Below are 19,418 nucleotides of genomic sequence, written 5' to 3'. Positions count from 1 at the left end.
CTTTTAGATGCCTTTGGGCATTGTCCCTTTTCCCTTTGGAATCAAATTTCCTTCTCTATTTTCTTAGGTAGCCTCAAACACTACCAAGGAGTACCACACCATTCCTAAACCATATAGGTTATTTGAAATTCTGCCTTGTGATATTTGTTTCATATCCATCCCCAGCTGAACGAGAATAGGAATTTGACAACTGAAAAGGAATAGTCCAATGATTTCTGCTGTCTTCTTTATTTGGTCTGATTCTGTTCAACACATTCCCTTAAGGACTTGACTAATTACTTAATCACATGCTTATAAAATTTGCAAGTGACAAGCAGTTGGTAAAAATAGCTAAAGCCTCTAAGAAGGGCCCAAAATAAACAATGTAATGAATAGGTCAAAATGTATCAAGTGACAATTGATTGAGATATTTAGGCCAATATCTCACCCATAGTAGATACTCTACAAATGTTTGCAGAGCTAGTAAATGAATAAGTTAATCAATACAGACTTTTATACTGAGGTTATAAAAGTCAATTTCACAGGTCCAGAATGAGGAATGAGCTAGAATAAGAGCATTTTGTGTGAAAATAGATTTATAGGTTTATTGGATGACAAATTCCATAAGAGTCAATTCTGTGAGAAAATAGGGCCATTGCTGATAAATGAACACCTACAACTATTATGTTGATTTGTGGGATTCACATTCTTCAACTGATATTGACAAATTTGAGTGATACCTGAGAAAAATGACTGTGATTCTGGAAGTTTGCATACTGATTTATTCATTCATTATAACCTTGAGTACTTCCTCTGTGAGAAGCCTTGGGCTAATAATTAAGGATACAGGATGTTCATATATACAATGGCTGAAAAACTGAATATATTACTTATTATTTTGCCATTATTAATTAATATCATAATAGAGTACTATGGCATTATCCTAATAATACATATATATGAAAAATATAGCATAACATAGTATTATTATTATGATAAATACAATGATATGATATAACAAGGTCATCTTATTATATGTCATATTATTAATATGGAAGTATTTCACTTGTCTCTATGTTATTGATCAATAGTAGTATCATTAGATGCATAATAAATCCTTTCTATATGCAAATATTTTACATATCAGAATTAAAATGGAAGCTAGAATGTAATTTCTTTTCTTTTTAGAATGTAATTTCTATGAGAGCAAGGATCCATTACATATGATTTCCAGTTAAATAAAAACTTTAAAATATTTGAAAAATAATTTAAATACAGAATCCTCCCCAAATTGTGCAATTTTCCCCAGTCATAATTATTTTCTTCACACCTTATTTGATGGTAATTCCCCTTTGGAATAGAACTTCTTTTTCTTTTTTCCCTAAAGTGTTCAGTATACTTTACTGAAACAAACCTGTCTTTTCCTAGTAATATGTTCTTAGCTTATATAATATTTACTCATATTATTCACATATAGTAACAACTCTAATTGGTATAAATTATTTGGTAACTAACACAAGTGACTCTTTGAAAACATAGAACTCCCTGATCAGATCAGAAGTACATGGAATACTAGAATACTGCCAGCTGGCCAGAAGCATTCTGTAGATATCAATCATAAAATTTTGTAGAGAGGAAGAAGAGCAGCATTTAATCTTGCAAGTTGGTTAACCTAGCCAATGGGTTAAGAGGAAGCTGGTTAAGATAATTCAAATTGAACACTAAACCAATTTTCCTATAGCTTCCAGAGTTCCTTCTCTAAAAACACAGGCAAATATTTCAGTATCCTCCTTAAAGTCCTTTAATGGTCCTAGTATAAAACCCAGCTCCACAGACAAAATGATATTTGAGAGATGAAATTTAACATATCCCAGAATGATTCCCTTCAGGTTATTTTTTATTGACTTCTGAATAGCTTATGTGAAAAAATTAATTATGGAAGTAATTGGAGCCTAGGTGATGTTTCCTGCTCCAAGGAGCATTTAGATTTTTTGCCTCTGGCAGTGGCTAGGGGCACTAGCAATGAAACTCCACCTCAGGCATTTACAGTGATTGAGTCTCTGGAGACCCAGACTATTTTTGATTCTCCATCCCACCTTGATTGGAGGCCTTTGGGTTCCCAATTCAAAGCATGAGTGATTTACAGGAACTCCCCATCCACGATGGGCCTTGGACGTCATACCCCAATCTTTCAGTGGCCTCCACCTGAACCGGCAGATGTTTCTGGATGACAAGAGGCTCTAGCTGCCAGATTCACCTTTCTGGGTGTCATTCTCCCAAATCTGACCCTGTGATTCTTCACTGGATTGACAAAGTTTCTATTTCTTCAAAAGATGTTATTTAATATTTTATCCCATAAAGTGTTTTTGCATTACTTATTCCTATATTATTGAAGTCATCCCACTTTTAATTCTTTGTAAATAAAAAAGAATGGGCCAGAAGACCAAACTACTGTATTTGTTTCTCACCGAATAATTGTATTACTTTAGGCAACTTTCTCATAAACTCAGTTTCTATAAATAAGGATAAGAATTTTGTCTCCCCACATTATAAGTTTATGTGCAATTCATTGAGATATTGGATAGAAAAGCATTGTAAATAGTAAAGTACTAATTAATATATAATTACATTAATATTTGCTCCCAGACTAATGTGTTTAAGAGTATGTGTGCATGCACTTTTGTCAACTGTTAACCTAAGAATGAAGAGTAGAAATTGGTTATGAGACAGTGTGCCAATTAATTTATTCTATATCAATGTCAATTTTTTCATTCATACATATATTTAACATTTTTGCATGCCTACTCTGTCCTGGGTCTGATGCTAAGCAGTGTTGACACAGCAATGACACAGAACAATGCCTAGATTCAACAAACTTCTAAAGGGCTTTCTGAAGGTGTTTTAACTTTTATAAACTCTCCATGGTCAGACCCTATGTGATACAGTCTCCTGTCATGCTTAGCACCCTGTTATGATTAAACTTCATGGCTCTTATTATAATTAAACTTTTATTTCTATTGTCTATTATTTGTTAAATGCTATGTCTACTACTAGATTGCAATGCCATGAGGGTCACCACAATGTCCACATTACAACCTATAAATTATTGTTAAAGATATGAAAGGAATTAATAAATGATTAATTGTATGAAGGTTAGGAGATCTGATGGGGTGTGATAAGAGATAAAGCTGGAAAGGTAAATGGGGCTCAGTTTGTGAAGAGCTTTGAAATACCATGCTAAGATTTTGTACTCCAAACAGTGAGAAGCTGTAGGAAACAGAAATAATAGCATATACAAAGGCAGTAAGATGTAGATGTTCATCCCTAAATAGAAGAACAGTAAGTCATTCTATTTGGTTGAAGATAGCATGGTGTTACCTCAGGTCATTGACTCAGAGAAGGGCAACCAGAATCACCTAGTTGCTTTTTATGACACATTTCATTCCCCAATCTGGAGAACTGCTTTACATCTTCCTGAATTTATAAGATACTCTTTAAGGGAAGCACAATGGCACTGATTGGGACCAAATCTCTGGGTGAGTTCCATCTCCTAAGCCAAACCTGGGAGGCAGGAGCACTGCAGCAATGAAATATACTGATTACAACTCTCTTGAGATTGTCAAGGACATTTTAGGATCATCAATGCAAATATGAACATTGATTACAAAAATCTCACATGGGGTCACAGAGAGAGAACCCACAGGAAGAGCTGGAGCACATGAATAGAAATCAACTGTTCCTCACCTCCCCCACTCATCCCCCACATGGCTGACTGTCCCATTGTAGTGTCTCAGAGGGTGGCATGGTATTTGCTCATTCATCCAGTAGATGTTTGCTAAACACCTACAAGGTGTCAATGTACTGGCTAAGCAATACTCCAGGGATACAAGATAGAGGAAATGGCCAGTAGTTCACAGTCTATTTGGGGAAAACATCAAAGACCAGGTATTTAAATTGTGATAAGTGCTACTAGTAACAACATTAACAACAAAATGTGAACCTATAACTATGGTGTCTATTGTGGCAGCAGTTTCATAAAAAATCTCTGAGAGGAAAAATGTCTCAACTTAGACATCAAACATAAGTCCAAATTCACATAGTCAGAGGGAAATGCATTGGTCCCACTTTTTAGATGCAAGAAACAAAGGCTCATACTATAGATGATAGTTTACTGTTATTGCTATTATTGTTACTATTATCAACAACAATAGTAATTAGACCCAACATTTTGAGTATATATTATGTTCCAGGGATTGTTTCAGTCATATTGCACATATCTTTAATCCCTCTAATCACTGTTTGCAGTAGGGACTATTATTATCCCCATTTTACAGATGAAGAAACAGATGTAAAGTTATGAAGCTTCTACATGATTGCACAACTAATAACTGAAATAGAATTTGGACTCGGTTCACTGGTCTTGAAGTTCCTGGTGTTGTCTCGGTCAAAAAAATAAGAGGTAACCCCTGTTCCTGCCTTCTCATGTCACAAACTCCACTTAAGATGGGACAAAGAGCCAAAATAACCTGGCTCTCAGGAGTCTCAATCACTGTAAAGGCTTGGGATGTAATTTCATTGCTATTGCCAACTGCCTATAGCTAAGAGATAGTCATATCTATAAAGGGATTTGTAATGAAGTACATATATTTTACTCCTTATGCATTAAAACAGTCTGGTCAATACCATATCTCCAAGTAGAGGATTCCCTACACTTAGAAAGGGTCCTAATGATAGAAAAACAAAAGGAATGATACATATCAATGACAGGGATGAAAAATATTCCAAGCACAGAAAGGCATTTGCAAAGCACAGGAGCAATAGAATAGATGTTTCAAGAAAATGCAGGCAGTTTCTATGAACAGCATGAAGAATAAAAGGCTGGGGGAGTATGAGAAGAAAATATAAAGGCAGCAAGTTCAGATCATGAAGGCCTCATGCATCACTATGAAGGCACAGGATTTATATGTAGGGAAATGAGGTGTGAAGTATTAATCAGAGGAGAGGTATAATCATATTCGCCATTAGAAAGATACCACTGGATCCAGAGAAAGAAGGCAAGGAAAATACCACCATCATCCAAGGCATACCCACATAATCCATTGTGTCCAAATGGAGACCTATTTAAAAGTGAAAGGAAATGACACCAGGAAATAGGCATTTATGGTCACCATACTTCAAGTAAACAGAAGGGCAAGAGGAAAAGATTGAGAGAAGAAAAATAAATTATTGTTGAACAGTTTCACTAACCAATGACCTAGACTTTTCAAATATATTATTATCTTCCTTAGTTTTTATGAGAAACAGGTTCATTGAGCTTAAATCAGTTGTCCAGGATCTCAGTGGTAGGAAACCAAGGAACTCAGATTCCAATCCAGTCCTGTCAGACTCAAATGCATGACCTCTATTCAATCTCTTGCCCCATCTCTCCCCACATTTACAAGAAAATTGCCTACCTGCTATAAACTAGCTTGATGATTAAAAACATGATCGTGGAAGCAAACAAGTCTAGGTTTGAACACTGGCTAAAACCACTAACTAGCCAAGTGAGCTAAAACAACTTCTTGGCTCTCTAAGTTTTAGTTCCTTCTTCTGTAAAATAGGAATCCTAATAACATCTACTTCAAGTTTTGTAGTGAAAATTAAATGAAACAGAGCATACAAAGATCTTAGCACAGTGCCTGGTATACCACTGTTCAATACATGGTAGCTTTTAGGTTACTGATAATACATTAACTGAAGAAAAATAAAGGATCGGTGACTAAAACAAGTATGAAGTTTCCTTAACTGAGGCTGAGGCTATTTTAATTTGGATTGTTATGGAACATTAGAGCAAGGCCAAGTGATCTCATGGAAGGACCTTTGAATCCAGTAAGGTATGGGAGGGTCAGCCTGGGGAAAGCCAAAGAGGAGAAATGAGGTCGAGGCCTACACACACTACTTTACCTCAGAATAGTAGGCCAATAGATCATGTCTGGAGGATTAAGCCAATTTCTACAGCTTTTGAAGAAATAGTTGAAAATGGAATTCAAGAAGAAAGACTATGGTGGTAAGAGGATGGGAAAATGGATGCCAGAACTGGAATTTTCTTAGCCAAAGGAGAAAAGACTGATATGAACATCTGCTCACCATTTATAATATTCTCTATGGGAAATGAAGTTAAAGATCTCAAAGAGCTAACTTTTAGGGTTTTTTTCAAAACAAGCTTTGTAAGTTAGATCCCATCTATTCTTCTATTTTCCTATTTGTTGTGAGTCTATACCCACTGGTTCATTGATCAGTTTCTAAGGAATGTTTCTGTGCCAGGTAGTGAGTTTGGCATTCTGGAACATAAAAAAGATGAATCAGAAACACAACCTACCCTCACATAAGGTATCAGTCTAGTGATAGAAATGAAATGTACCCAGAAGAATGTGAAATTCAATGCGGAAAGTGCTAAGTTCCATAAAAGCAGAACAGGGTAAACATTAAGAAATTTAGAAGAAAACAGAGATCACTCTCACCTAAGGGGAACCAAGGAAGGCCTCATGAGGCATTGGCCATTGATGTGGGCCTTGATAAGTAGGTGGTTGAAGATGAGCTGACTCCACAACCAGAGACTTTGGGAAGAAGAAACAAGGCAATGTGTGGACTTAAGTTGCTCTTGGGATGGTTGCACAAATAAAGGCCTTTGGCTTCCTATAGCCAACATAAACGAAGCAACCACCTTTCCTGACCTGCACCTGGGATTGGCTGTCACTAAGACATTATAAGCAGGTCTTTCAGTGATGGTTTAGTGCCCTTTCATTCTCTGTGAAAATCTTAAAGAGACATGGAAGACAGACAAGATCATTAGCAAACTACGCACCATCAACAACTGCTTTCAAATATTGTTAACCTATTCCCAAAGCCACTGTCAGCTCAGAACAGTGTCTAGGAAAACTAACATATCCCTTCTGGCAAATGGTCCAAAAGGTTTCTCTTCCATTTCTTTCTGAGCCTGCCTAGCTGAGGTTTCATAATCTAAGTACTGTTCACTAAAACTCTTCAAATTCAGAAGCTGGCTTATTAGCAGTGTGTCATTATTGGTGTTAAGGAAAACACTAGCTCTTTAAATTATTCATAGTTTTCAGATTTATTATCTTTTTTAGCTTGCTGAGCAATCCTAGAGGTTAAGAAGACAGGGGCTATTATTCTTCTTATTTTAATGGAAGAAGTAATTGAAACCCAGAGAACTTAGCCACTTGCCAGGAATCACACAGCTAATATGGACACAACAGGGCATGACTTTCCGTTTTCAAATTCTCAATCCTATGTCACCAAGCCTGTTTGGGAGACAGATAAGACTATAGCCTGAGGTATTTACACTACTACCTGCATTAACTGTTCACTGCATTAATGAAAAACGCCAAATAGGAAAGCCTGAGGTTTAGGAAAAAGTGGAAAAGAGTAATATTACTCTTTTCTCACTTCTCACTCTTCCCCAAGCAAGACAAATTCCAGAATCGGTGGTTTTGAAGGGAGCTCTCCTGGCTATACATTATCAGTTACCCATCTTTTAATGTGGCCAGTGTTCTGGACTCTATGACAGACCTTAAACCATTCAGCCAGATTTAATTTAATGGTTAGGCTCTTTCAAATGACAAAAATAAACACACACACACACACATTATATTCATAAGTTTTTTTGTTTGTTTAAGAATGCACAGAGAAATAAGTTTCCACTGCTGCAGATCCCAGGTAGATGGAAGCTTGCTCAAGAACTGGGAGGCCGTTCTAGTGACCAGCCTTTGCTGCTGCTGCATCAGCAGCTAACATCAACAGCACTCTCTGATATCCACTATTCCCATGACTTAACCATTCTTTTTTTTTTTCTTTTCAAGATTCTATTTATTTATTCATGAGAGACACAGAGAGAGAGGCAAAGACACAGGCAGAGGGAGAAGCAGACTCCATGCAGGGAGCCGGATGTGGGACTTGATCCTAGGACTCCAGGATCACGCCCTAGGCCAAAGGCAGGCACCAAACCACTGAACCACCCAGGTGTCCCAACTTAACCGTTCTTCTCCTGCTACCACCAACAAATTCCTGGCTGGTTTCCTTCCTTATTTACTCAGTTTGGTACTCATGTCTTCTATCACCCCAAACATCCAGTAACTCCCATCCTGTATGTGCTTTATGGCTTCTGTCCTCATTGTTAATCATTATCTTTTCCTCTATGTATCCTAGTCAAGTTCACTGAAGTCAGGTCTAATTGGTTCATTTGGTGATTAACAAGGCTGTTGAACAGATCTATTATGCTAGTCCTTTAACTGCCCTTGAGCCAGGTATCCACCCCTGGCTAAATCACCTGTAACCAATCTGCTGGAATAACAGGTGCAAGTGTCCTACAAGGAAGTAGTGCATCATAAACTCCTGTCCAACACCATTTAGAGAGTAGAGAATGTATGACTTATGAATAGTGTATTTACATGGAGCCTAGGGGAAAATAGGTCAGGAGAATAAAACAGTGGGGAAATCCTAACACTTTGAAGATATGATATCCAGCTTTAAGCTGTTCTGGCCTGTTCCACTGTCGAACTTCCAGGGGAGTCATAAAGGAACATAACATAAATGAGAAGTCTCAACCACCTTCAAGACAAAGCTAATGGTTTTGGTGAAAGAGAAAACAATGCATTATGTGTTCTTTGCATGAATGGCATGGGGTACCAAGGAAGAAAGAGGCTTTAGAAACAGACATGGCTTCTACTCCTATTCAGGCAGGTACCTGTTTGGGAAACCTTAGATAAGCTGTAATTTATTTATATTGGCAATGAGGATATAATACTTAATTTACATGTCAGATGTGAGGATAAATGAGAGAATATATGTAAAATCACCAGCATAGAGTAAACACGCAGAAAACGGTACTTAATAGTCTATGTCTACCACTCATAAAGGAATGAAAGACCTCCTTAACACTTTCCTGCCTAATATATGATAAGTACTTGATAAGGATGGAACCTCTTTTGGCATTTGTATTTATTTGTATAAATTAATGGGTTATTTTGAATAATTTGCCGTGAGTTTTTTGAGTGAGTGTATGTATGAACACAGTGAAGACTCTGGAGCCCCTTGGAGACAATACAAACGTATGGGGGGAGAAACAAATTCTGAGAGCACCTTTTACCACTTTTTTAAAAAAACGTATTCTCAGTCCAAAAGTAACACTTGTACATTATGAAAATATGTTGACAAAATAGAAGAGTAAAAAGAGAAGAATTACTCTCTCAAAAGAAAACATCTGTTATTAGTGAAATATATTTCATCATCGTTTTTCTACCTTCCGAGCACAGTTTTGTTTTCTATAGTTTCTTTTGTCACTTACTGGCTTTTAAAATTATACCATGAAAAATAAAATAAAATAAAATAAAATTATACCATGCATTTTATGTCATATAAGTTCATCATAGTGAATAATATTTAATGTCTGTGTAATAACCCAGGAAGCGGATGTGTGTTGATTTATTCAAACTTTCTCTCTAGCCAATGAACAGTTAGGTTCTTTTTCCTTTTGTTTGTTTTTTTTTTTTTTAATTTTGTTTTGGCCATTATAAACAGTGCCGCAATACAAAATAATTGGATATAACTTTTTCTACATCTTTGATTATTTAATGAGACTACTTTGTGGATTGAATACATCTCCTTAGGGATTAAAAATATACATTCCACCATATCTATGATGCTCATTTTATAGTTCATAAGTTTCCTTGCAAAGAGACTGGGGTTCTAGGCAACTCAGTGATTCTTCTTCTGCTTCCCTGAACCTTCTACCTAATGAGATCACACAGACGGAAAACAAATCTGCTCCTGCTTCCATACGATAGCCTCTGAGATATTTGAGGACAATTCTTAACATCCTGAGACTTGAGAAAATGCCTCAAACTGTGACTATTTTTCAGGAAAATACAAGTTTATAACAAAAGATTCTAAACTTTTTATAGTAAAGTTACAAGTTTGAGCATTGGGATTCCCAGGAAAAATAATAAGAATTATGTCCAACACTTTTCACTACTGCCTCTATCATAGTTCCTCTGTGGACTAAAGAACACTCTATTCCCTATGGAATAGCTAACATTTGACTGCATCTTATGTGCATTGTTCTCAATAATGTTATTACGTTTATATACAAACTGCTCTTCCACAGAGTTAAATCCACTTGTTTCAAAAATGAATATAGGGAGAAGAAAATCCATATTCATTAAACACAAATAAGTTATGCTATGTATTCATTTTCTACTGCTGTGATAACAAACTATCACAATCTTAGTGCTTAGAACAATTAAAAAAGAAAAAAAGAACAACATAAATTTATTATCTTACATTTCTATAGATATGACTCTGGTGCTGATCTCAGTGGCCTAAAAAAAAAAAAACCTCAAAGTGTCAACACAGCTGCATTCCATTGCTTCACTGGAGCATGGGCAGAGGGCACTATAAAACCCTAGAAATATCTTCCAGAAATAGTAGAAGTGCAAGAAGGAAGGAGAATCACCTGATGACTTTAAGGTTATCACACTGTAACTCCCACTCCTCTACATCCCATTGGCCAAAGCAAATCATATGATACACTCAAAGCCAAAGACAGGATTTTCCTGCTTTAGGAGCAACTGCAGTCACAAGGTACAAGTCGAGGATACAGGAAGTGGTAAAAAATTGGAGCCAATAATTCTACCTCCCATAGCATCATTACTCACATTTTACAGATAAAGAAATTGTGTTACAGAGAAGCTGGCTGACTTGTCCAAGGTCACAAAACTCAAATATAGACTTGACTTTAAAACTCATTCTCCATTGTTTTATACCACAAGGCCTCAAGATATATTCTCTGAACCATTTCCTTCCAAATAAAGGAGTTTATAAATTGGCATCTAAAAATTCCTTTTGCAAACAGTCGTCAGAAATTTCATTTTGCTCTTCTGCCTCCTGTTTCACTTTATCAGCCTAAATTTGTAACATGGGCAGGAGCATGAAGATAAAATTGGCTCTGAAAATGAGAAAATGGATTTTCTTGCCATGCCTTTGCATTACAAATGGTCCCAGTCCACGGCAATCATGGCTGCACCTGGAACAGTGCACAGGCCCCATGAATAATCCATGTTCCTTACACACGCTCCTCCCTGCAGTGCTGATTCAGCAACCACTCTCCGACACTGCAAGGCAGCCGCAGCATGGAGGTCAGGTGAAGTGTAAGAATGCAACCACACTCTGAACATTTGGTTGCATCTTGAAGGCAAACAAGAGACTTAAAAAGCTAATTAGAGTTTATCCAGACGGCTTTCTTAGAACATTCTGTCACCTTCAGGATTAAACTAGACTTCTTTAATTTAGGAGAGCTGAGTTGAGACTCAAAATTCTGCATTTCTAATGACTTCCCTGGTAATAGCAATGCTGTTAGTTCAGGGCCACACTTTGGGCAGCAAAGATCTAAGGCAGGAGTCTGCAAATTGCAGCACACCCCTAAATGGTTCATGAGATAATGGTCTTTACGTTAAAAAAAATTATTTTATTAGGTCTTAATGTTTTTAAATGGTTGGGGGAAATCACAGAAGGATAATATTTCATGACATTTGAAAACTATATGAAATTCCCATTTCAGTGTCTATGAGTAAAGTTTTACTAGAATACACACACACAAATCTAGATTTCTTCATGTGGCACAGGAGCTTTCGTGATTTCACCATTTCCTATCTGCCCATTCATCCTCCCCTTCTCTGACCTTCAACTTGATCCTTTTACCACCTCCCTTAGCCTCAGTGCTAGCTAATCCTAAGTATTTGTACTTTCCCAAATGCAAAATATTATCTACAACCCTTTGAATTATTGATCTCTTTTCCTAGAAAACTTTTTCTCTCCTTTTCTCACTTATCTAAATTGAATTCCTTCTTTCAGAAGTAGCTCACAGGTCACTCTTTTGCAGGAAGCCTTTCCTAATCTCACCCTCTCCCTGGCACCCAGCCTACTTGGAGTTAGAGGCTTCTAGAAAACATTTTGTGCTTTGGCTAGATCACTTATCGATCTCTATTAGAATCACTTCTTACTGTCAATCTCAAAAACATTGACCTCTTTGACACTAATGTTTCAGTTGTGAATGCACATGGTGTTCAGCACTGAGCCAAGCAGTCATCAAATGTTTGCAGGAAAGAAAAATTAAGAAGGGAAGGAAAAGAAAATATAGAAAAGGAAGAAGGGAATGAAGGTACGGAAATATAGAAAAGGAAGAAGGGAATGAAGTTACGGAAAATGGAAAGGAAGTAGCATGAGGGAAAGAAGGAAAGGGGGTGAAGGAAAGAAGGACTGAAATAGAGAGAGAAAAGGAGAAAAAAAGATCCTGTATGAGAAAGTATTTTGTAAATGGCACATAGCCACATAACTAGAAGGAGCCTCATTCATTTTCACCTGGAAAATGCTGATGCGCATGGCTTGCTATTCTCAGGGTAATGTTGTTCCCTTAAATCCTTCTACCCCGGCAGTTCAGACCCACTAAAATTCTTTGTAAATTCAAGCAGGAGAACTTTTTAAAGTGTGAAGCTGCTCAGCCATTTCCTCAGTGTGCTACAGTGCGATCAATAACCAATCCAGATGACAAATTAATGTTAAACACAGTTTGAAGAATGGCAAGAAAAAAACATAGCAGGAGAAGATTAGCAAAGAGCCTCACCAGAACTGTGGCCTCACAGAAGGAGTGAGGACCCTGCTGTGATTCTGTGGGTCAGAGGCAAAAGTGCTAAAAGACAGGCTGTGTAGGTTGGTTTGGAGATTACTGATCAGTCATCGGGCAGGTGGGAGGGCCCTCCAGAAATGGAATTCTCAGCTGTGCTATAGATATTGGACTCTCAAATCAACCAGAACAAGAGTTTCCAGGTAATAGTTTCAAAAATGCCCATTGCTTTGTTTTTGCTGCAACACCACAACTGACTGATGTAATTTGCTTGATGGTTTTGAGGCTGCCTTTACATTCTAATAATTACACTTTCGAAATTGCACCTGAGGCATTACCATACCTGATAAGGCTTCTAATTGATGTTTTAATATAATTACTTGGGGGCAGCCCAGGTGGCTCAGCGGTTTAGCGCTGCCTTCAGTCCAGGGCATGATCCTGGAGACCCGGGATCGAGTCCCAAGTTGAGCTCCCTGCATGGAGCCTGCTTCTCCCTCTGCCCGTGTCTCTGCCTCTCTCTCTCTCTCTCTCTCTGTCTCTCATGAGTAAATAAATGAAATCTTTAAAATATATATATATATATATATATATATATATATATATATATATATAATTACTCAGAAAACACATCCTTGGAAAGAATAGTTTGAATAGAAGATATATCAGATATGTTCTGGGATCATTCTTTGAGTTATTATAAGTGCTTCTCCTACCCACCTCCCCAAAAAGTCAACAACTCTATGGTATTACAGCTTCAAAGATCTGCTAAAATTCTGGAAGTTTTGCTCTTAAAAAAATAAAAGGAAGGAAGAGAAGGGAGGGAGCAAGGAAGGAAGGCCCTTATCTTCTAGCTGAAGAGGGGATATACAGCTGCTGTGATTTAGGGTTGACAAGGTCCTGACCCTAGCACTGACTTTAAAACAGTATTTGGATTTGAGTAAAAACAGCAATGAACTTAGAGCAACTTGTTAGCTAAAACTCTCTGACCCTTAACATTTTTCGTTTGTGAAAGAGGGACAATAACTTATTCTCAGTGGACTGTTGGAAGGGTCTGAGGAGATTTGATGGCTAAAAAGCAAAGCAAAAACTAATCTATTGTGTATGGCTGAGGAATTACAGGCTAAAATTATAATTGTGGGCTAGAATTAGTCAAACAGAGCAGGCACAGCATCCTGGCTGCCATAACAAAATATCATAGCTTGGGTGGCTTACAGAACAGAAATCTGTTTTCTCATGGTTCTGAAGACTGGAAGTGCCTGATCAAGGTCAGGCAGGGTCCGGTTTCTAAAGAGAGTTCTCTTGGCTTTCAGATCACCTCTCTGCCCTCAAGGGGCTTTCCTCTGAGCATGGACAGAGAGACCTCTCTGGTGTCACTCTTCTTCTTCTTATGAGGACACCAGTCCTATCAAGTTAGGGTCCAACCCTAATAACCTTACTTAAATTTTGTCATTTCCTCACAAGCCCTGTCTCCCAAATAGTCGCACCAATGGCTAAGGCCTCAACATATGAATTTTAGTAGGGACACAAACATTTTGTCCATAACACACACAATGCCAAAGGGCCCTTCTTCAAAACTATCTTATTTCACCATTTACAGAAATCAGACATGGCTTTGGATTCCATCAACCATGATTTGGACTGGTTCAAAATGTCCACCTTCCAAAGAAGTCTTCTTTCTCTACTCCCCTCCAGTACTAATCCTATCTCCTTCTCACACCTATTAGAACTGTCTTCTTCAATAGCACTTAGCTCATTATGACTTGTCTGTTTCTCTTGGGAAGAATGGAGGTTCCTCTGGGTCAGGAACATATCTTCCTCTCAATTTTACATAACCAGATTATTGGGGATTCTCAATAAGGTGTAAGAAAAACACGAATATATTTTAACCTTTTGCCATTAACACCACCACATTCTGATAAATCAACCTTCCCAACTTCTTTACAACCTCTTCAGCATGTTTTATAATATCTAGTTATTTTTCATGACTGAAATATATTTTAAAACTTTATTCTCAAAAGTGATTTAAAGCTCCTATCTTCCCTTTCCCCAGCTAGGCCTTGAGCTGTGATTCTGGCTTACCAAAGTAGGTCAGAGATGAAGCTGAGTGGGCTGGGCTATGAGATCTATTCAGGATATATAATGCTCAACTCCAGGGAGCAAGTTGCATACAATCTACCATATGACCCATTCTTCTAATTGTCCAGTACACAATCTGCACAACCATAAAAGGATGCCCTGAATACATAGTCTTCTATAGCATCTTCTGAGTCTAATTATTCCAGGGTTTGATAAGGACCCAAGAAGAATAGAGAAAATAGGGGTAATCGTGTATAACTGATCGCATTATCAGGAAAAGGAAGCCATCTTTAATTGTACTCTGATTTTGTCTAGTTTATCCTCTCCTAATGGTTTCCAGAAATAATAATAACAAATAATAACTATAATTATAATGATATATAATGCTTCTTGAGCATTCATTACCATACTTCATAAATTCTAAAATATATTCTTTCATTACCCAATATTTCTGAAATAGCAATGTGATTTATAATTAATGATGTATCATGGTTTAATTATAAGCATTGTTTTCTCTCTTAGTGGTACATAAAATAATGATGACTCTAACAGTTGATGGTCTCTGAAAACTGATAAAATACAGAATGCACAAGACAGTTCTAAGAATTCTACATGTACTAATATAGTAATACTATGAGATCTGTTATGATTATTAACCCATTTAACTGATGAGAGAGCTGTGATAAGGAGGTTAAGTAAACTATCCACAGCTACAGCTAGTAGGTGGCAGATATAGTGAATGTTATGGAGATGAGATATATCTTGGGCTTTCTTGGAAAGGTGTCTGGTTTTCTCTTCACCTCTTCCAATCTTGAAGAACTCCTCAGAGAGAAACAGTCATGTCTCGTTAGCCACAACCAATAGTACATTCCCTAAATGTCCTCTTTTGGTGGATGTCACCATGTTTGGCAGTCTCCTGGCCAGCTCGGTAGCTCCTGCCATCTTTCTACCTTTTGGGCTCCTTCACATGGAACACTGTGAGATGCGGAGGTCTTCTCTTTCATTGTCCTTAGTACTAAACAACTATTTTTCTATTCCCTATCGGATAACCTTATAGTCTTCCCTTGGCTTCTTAGTTCATTTTGCTCCAGCAAGGACCCTACATTCAAGAAACTCCATAAAGAAAACCAGAGCTGGGGGCATCACAATGCCGGATTTCAAGTTGTACTACAAAGCTGTGATCATCAACACAGTGTGGTACTGGCACAAAACCAGACAAGAAAGAAAGAAGAAAGAAAAGAAAGAAAAGAAAGAAAGGAAAGAAACTCCATAAAGAAAAAGAGAGCATTCTCTAGACCAATTAAACCTGTCACCTTCCAGGTTCACTCATCAAGCTCTCCCAAAAACTTTCTCATTGGGTTCCCCAGACAACATCCAAATAAGGCTAAAGGCTCTTCAGCTCAATAAGTCCATTCATCCAGGGAGCAAAATGCCAGTCTCCACATCTTATAACTACGCCAGTCTCTGCAAGTAACTTACAACTACTTCTCACTCCTACCCCCACTCCTAGCTTTCAGATAAAAGGGCACTTCTTCTAAAGAAATATTGTATTTTGCATACAACTGAAAACACTATGCTCCCTTACATGGGCTTGAGAAGAGGAGGGTTATGATTGTGACAGAGTCAATTTTGACAGCTCTTAGTAAGACTAGGCATGGTGGCCTCTAACCCTCTAACCCTCCTGTGGCCTCATCTTTGGATTTGGTGTGGTATTCGTGCTAAGGTCATGCTTCCTCTGAGCCATTCTCAGACAATGACTGGGCATAGTAGGAAAAGGCTAAGAGGTGGGGGGCCATTAACGCCCCAAACGGTATTTCTCAAATGGGCAACTGTTTCTTGGCAGCTCCCTATCAGCCTAGCCAAATCATTTTCAGGAGTGCTCTAGTCTGAGCATCTTCTGACTCAGTCCTTCTGTTTTCTCCATTAACAGGTGTTAGACTTCAATTATGGCCGGAAAGCTCTTCCTGCCTACTTCTACTCCCTTCCCACTTAGCTTTCGCAAGCATCTCCCCCAATAAACTCTCTTACACATCTAGTTATCTAATCCTCAGAGAACCTACACTAACTGCCTGGTAGAGTAGGAAGTATACAATTATCTTAAGATTACACAGGCTTTTTTCCTATAAAATATAATTTTATACTGAGAAGAATAAGATGTGTCTCTATTTTAGGATTTGACACAGACAACAACTACCTTCTTGAAACTCCTCCTTCAGGTTCTGAGACTACATAGACCTGTAGAAAATTATGAGTAAGAGTTCAGACCTTCTAAATCCAACCCATTCAGGATTTCTGGTCTGTAAAATGAAGAAAAATATTCCGACCATGGTTTCCCAACCCCCCCATTAAGCAGCTGCAGCTTACCTCTAGTCATATTTGTGGTTTCCTGGGGATGCAGGGCTCTTCCTCACCTCCTTGCCTGTGCACTTGCTGCTCCCAATCCTGCAATTGCTCCTTGTCTTCCCCTCTTCCCCAACTCACCCCACCCAAGAGTCAGCTGAACAACTTCATCACTTTAAAGCCCTTAGCAAATCCCTAGCACAAGCACCCTTTTTGTATCCACTGTCCCTTACTCTGAACATAGCTGTTACAAATTTACAATGTCTCTTTATATGGATTCCAAAACCATGAGCTCTTTGGAGACAGGAGTTGTGCATAACTTTTCTTAGATTCCCAATACCTAGTACAGTGCCTGCTACATGCTAAGCACTCAGTAAGTGTTTTTTGTTGCTGCTTCTAGGGCTGCTGCAATATTTAGTGAATGAATAGCCTGCACTAGATGCTGGATCTAACAAGTTATATGACCTTAAAGGAGTTTCACAACAACTCTGAGCCTCCTTTTTATTTTCTATAAAGAAGAGATAAAAATAGTGACTACTTCTCTGAAAGTACTATTACTAAGATCACTAATGCAAATGAAATGGATGTATATCTGTCTTTTTTTTTTTTTACTGACCCTCTCCAGCTTAGTACTAACATCCTCCTTTTTAAAACTCCACTCTGTTCTCTTTCCCTTTTGTATTTCCTAACTTTCTTAATTCCATCACAGTTGCTGAGTCACCCAAGTCAAGCTGAAAAACTGGGTATATTCTTTGAGTCAGCCCTCTCCCATATCTGCCATTTCCAATCAATTATCTGCTACATCCTGTCCATTTTGCCTTCTAGATATTTCCTTTATTTTCTCATTGACTCCGGCCCATTTTAAGCAACCATCACCCTTTGGGTTATTACAATATCATATCAGCAAATAACTCCTCTTTCTGCTTCTGGCCCTAACCCTCTCCAATCCATTCTCTATGCCAATGTCATAAATTTGACCATGTCATTCTGCCACTGAAAATGCTTCATGGCTCTCTGCTGCATAATAATGGCTAACATTAACTGAATCCCCACTACCTGCCTAACAAAACAATCGTGAGGCAGATATTGTTATTATTCCTGTTATGAAAAAGAGGAAATTGAAGCACAGAAGGGGTAACAACTTAATAAGTTACCAACATTTGAATGGATTTGAAGGTTCTCAACAGGAGTCTATGTACCTATACGATACTGTCCCTACTTGACAGCCTTGCCTTACACTTCATGTTTTAGTAGTAGTAAACTGCTTTTCTGCATATTTTAAGTTGTATTTTGATTCAGTCTTTATTTATGCTATTTTTGCGACTGAGATTCACTTTCCAAGCAAGCCCTCTTCCCTTTTGCTAGCTAACTCCTCTGATCCCCAAGAGAATTAATTTTTTCTACTCAGTGCTCTGACATTCCCATTAAATATATTTGTCATTGTATTTACTATGATAGATATATATAGACAGATAAAGATAGCTGTATAGACATATATGTAAATTTATATACCCTTCTCCTAATATACAGTAATAATAATGATAATAACAGTACTAATAATACTATACTGCTAGTAAAAATTTATCAAAGGAATAGATGATATAACACCCAAGAAGTATGCATGAGTTAACTCCCAGTGGTGCTAACGTTAACCAATGAAATCAATGAAATTGGACCAAGCCAAGCAAATAAAATCTCTTTCCTTCTCATTTCTTTTGGGATTTTCTGAGACCTGGAATATTTGTGTATCCTGACTAGAAATATTTCATGAGGCAAGTGGATGCAACTCCTAAAAGATCTAGGATCCGTATTTGTGGCATTTATGAAGCAATGGATAACACATCATCTTGTCTTGCTTCCCAACTTCCAGAATACAGAATATACATTAAATCAAGAATGTGGTACTATGTCTGCAACAGCTACAGTACACAGGTCAGGCATCAAGAAGTGGATGTTTAGGTATGGCTCCTCTCATTTCCAAAGACCCATTTACAGCATCATAACTCCTACCACCACCACCCCAACTTTGTTCTTGGGGATGGGGAACATACCCACGAAGAAAGTCAATAACTGTTTCAGTGAACTGGATTGTGACATGGCTACTTTGGGCACATCTTGCTAGTGAACCAATTAGGCAAAGAAGTCACTACATGGTGAGGGCAGCAGGGAAGACTGTAGGATGAACTCAAGAGACTCATTGAAAGGTCTTCTAATATTTCCATGCCAAGTAATAATTTCTGATGGGCAATGACAGCAACCACAACCCAACAAGACTTAGGAAACTAAGGGCTCATTTCAATCAGGGCTGAAGGTCTGTGTTACTCTACCAGGCAACTAACCATACTAG

Source organism: Canis lupus, chromosome 5, assembly GCF_003254725.2.
Source record: "Canis lupus dingo isolate Sandy chromosome 5, ASM325472v2, whole genome shotgun sequence".
NCBI classification, from domain to species: Eukaryota; Metazoa; Chordata; class Mammalia; order Carnivora; family Canidae; genus Canis; species Canis lupus.
Note: the sequence above shows the minus strand (reverse complement) of the source record.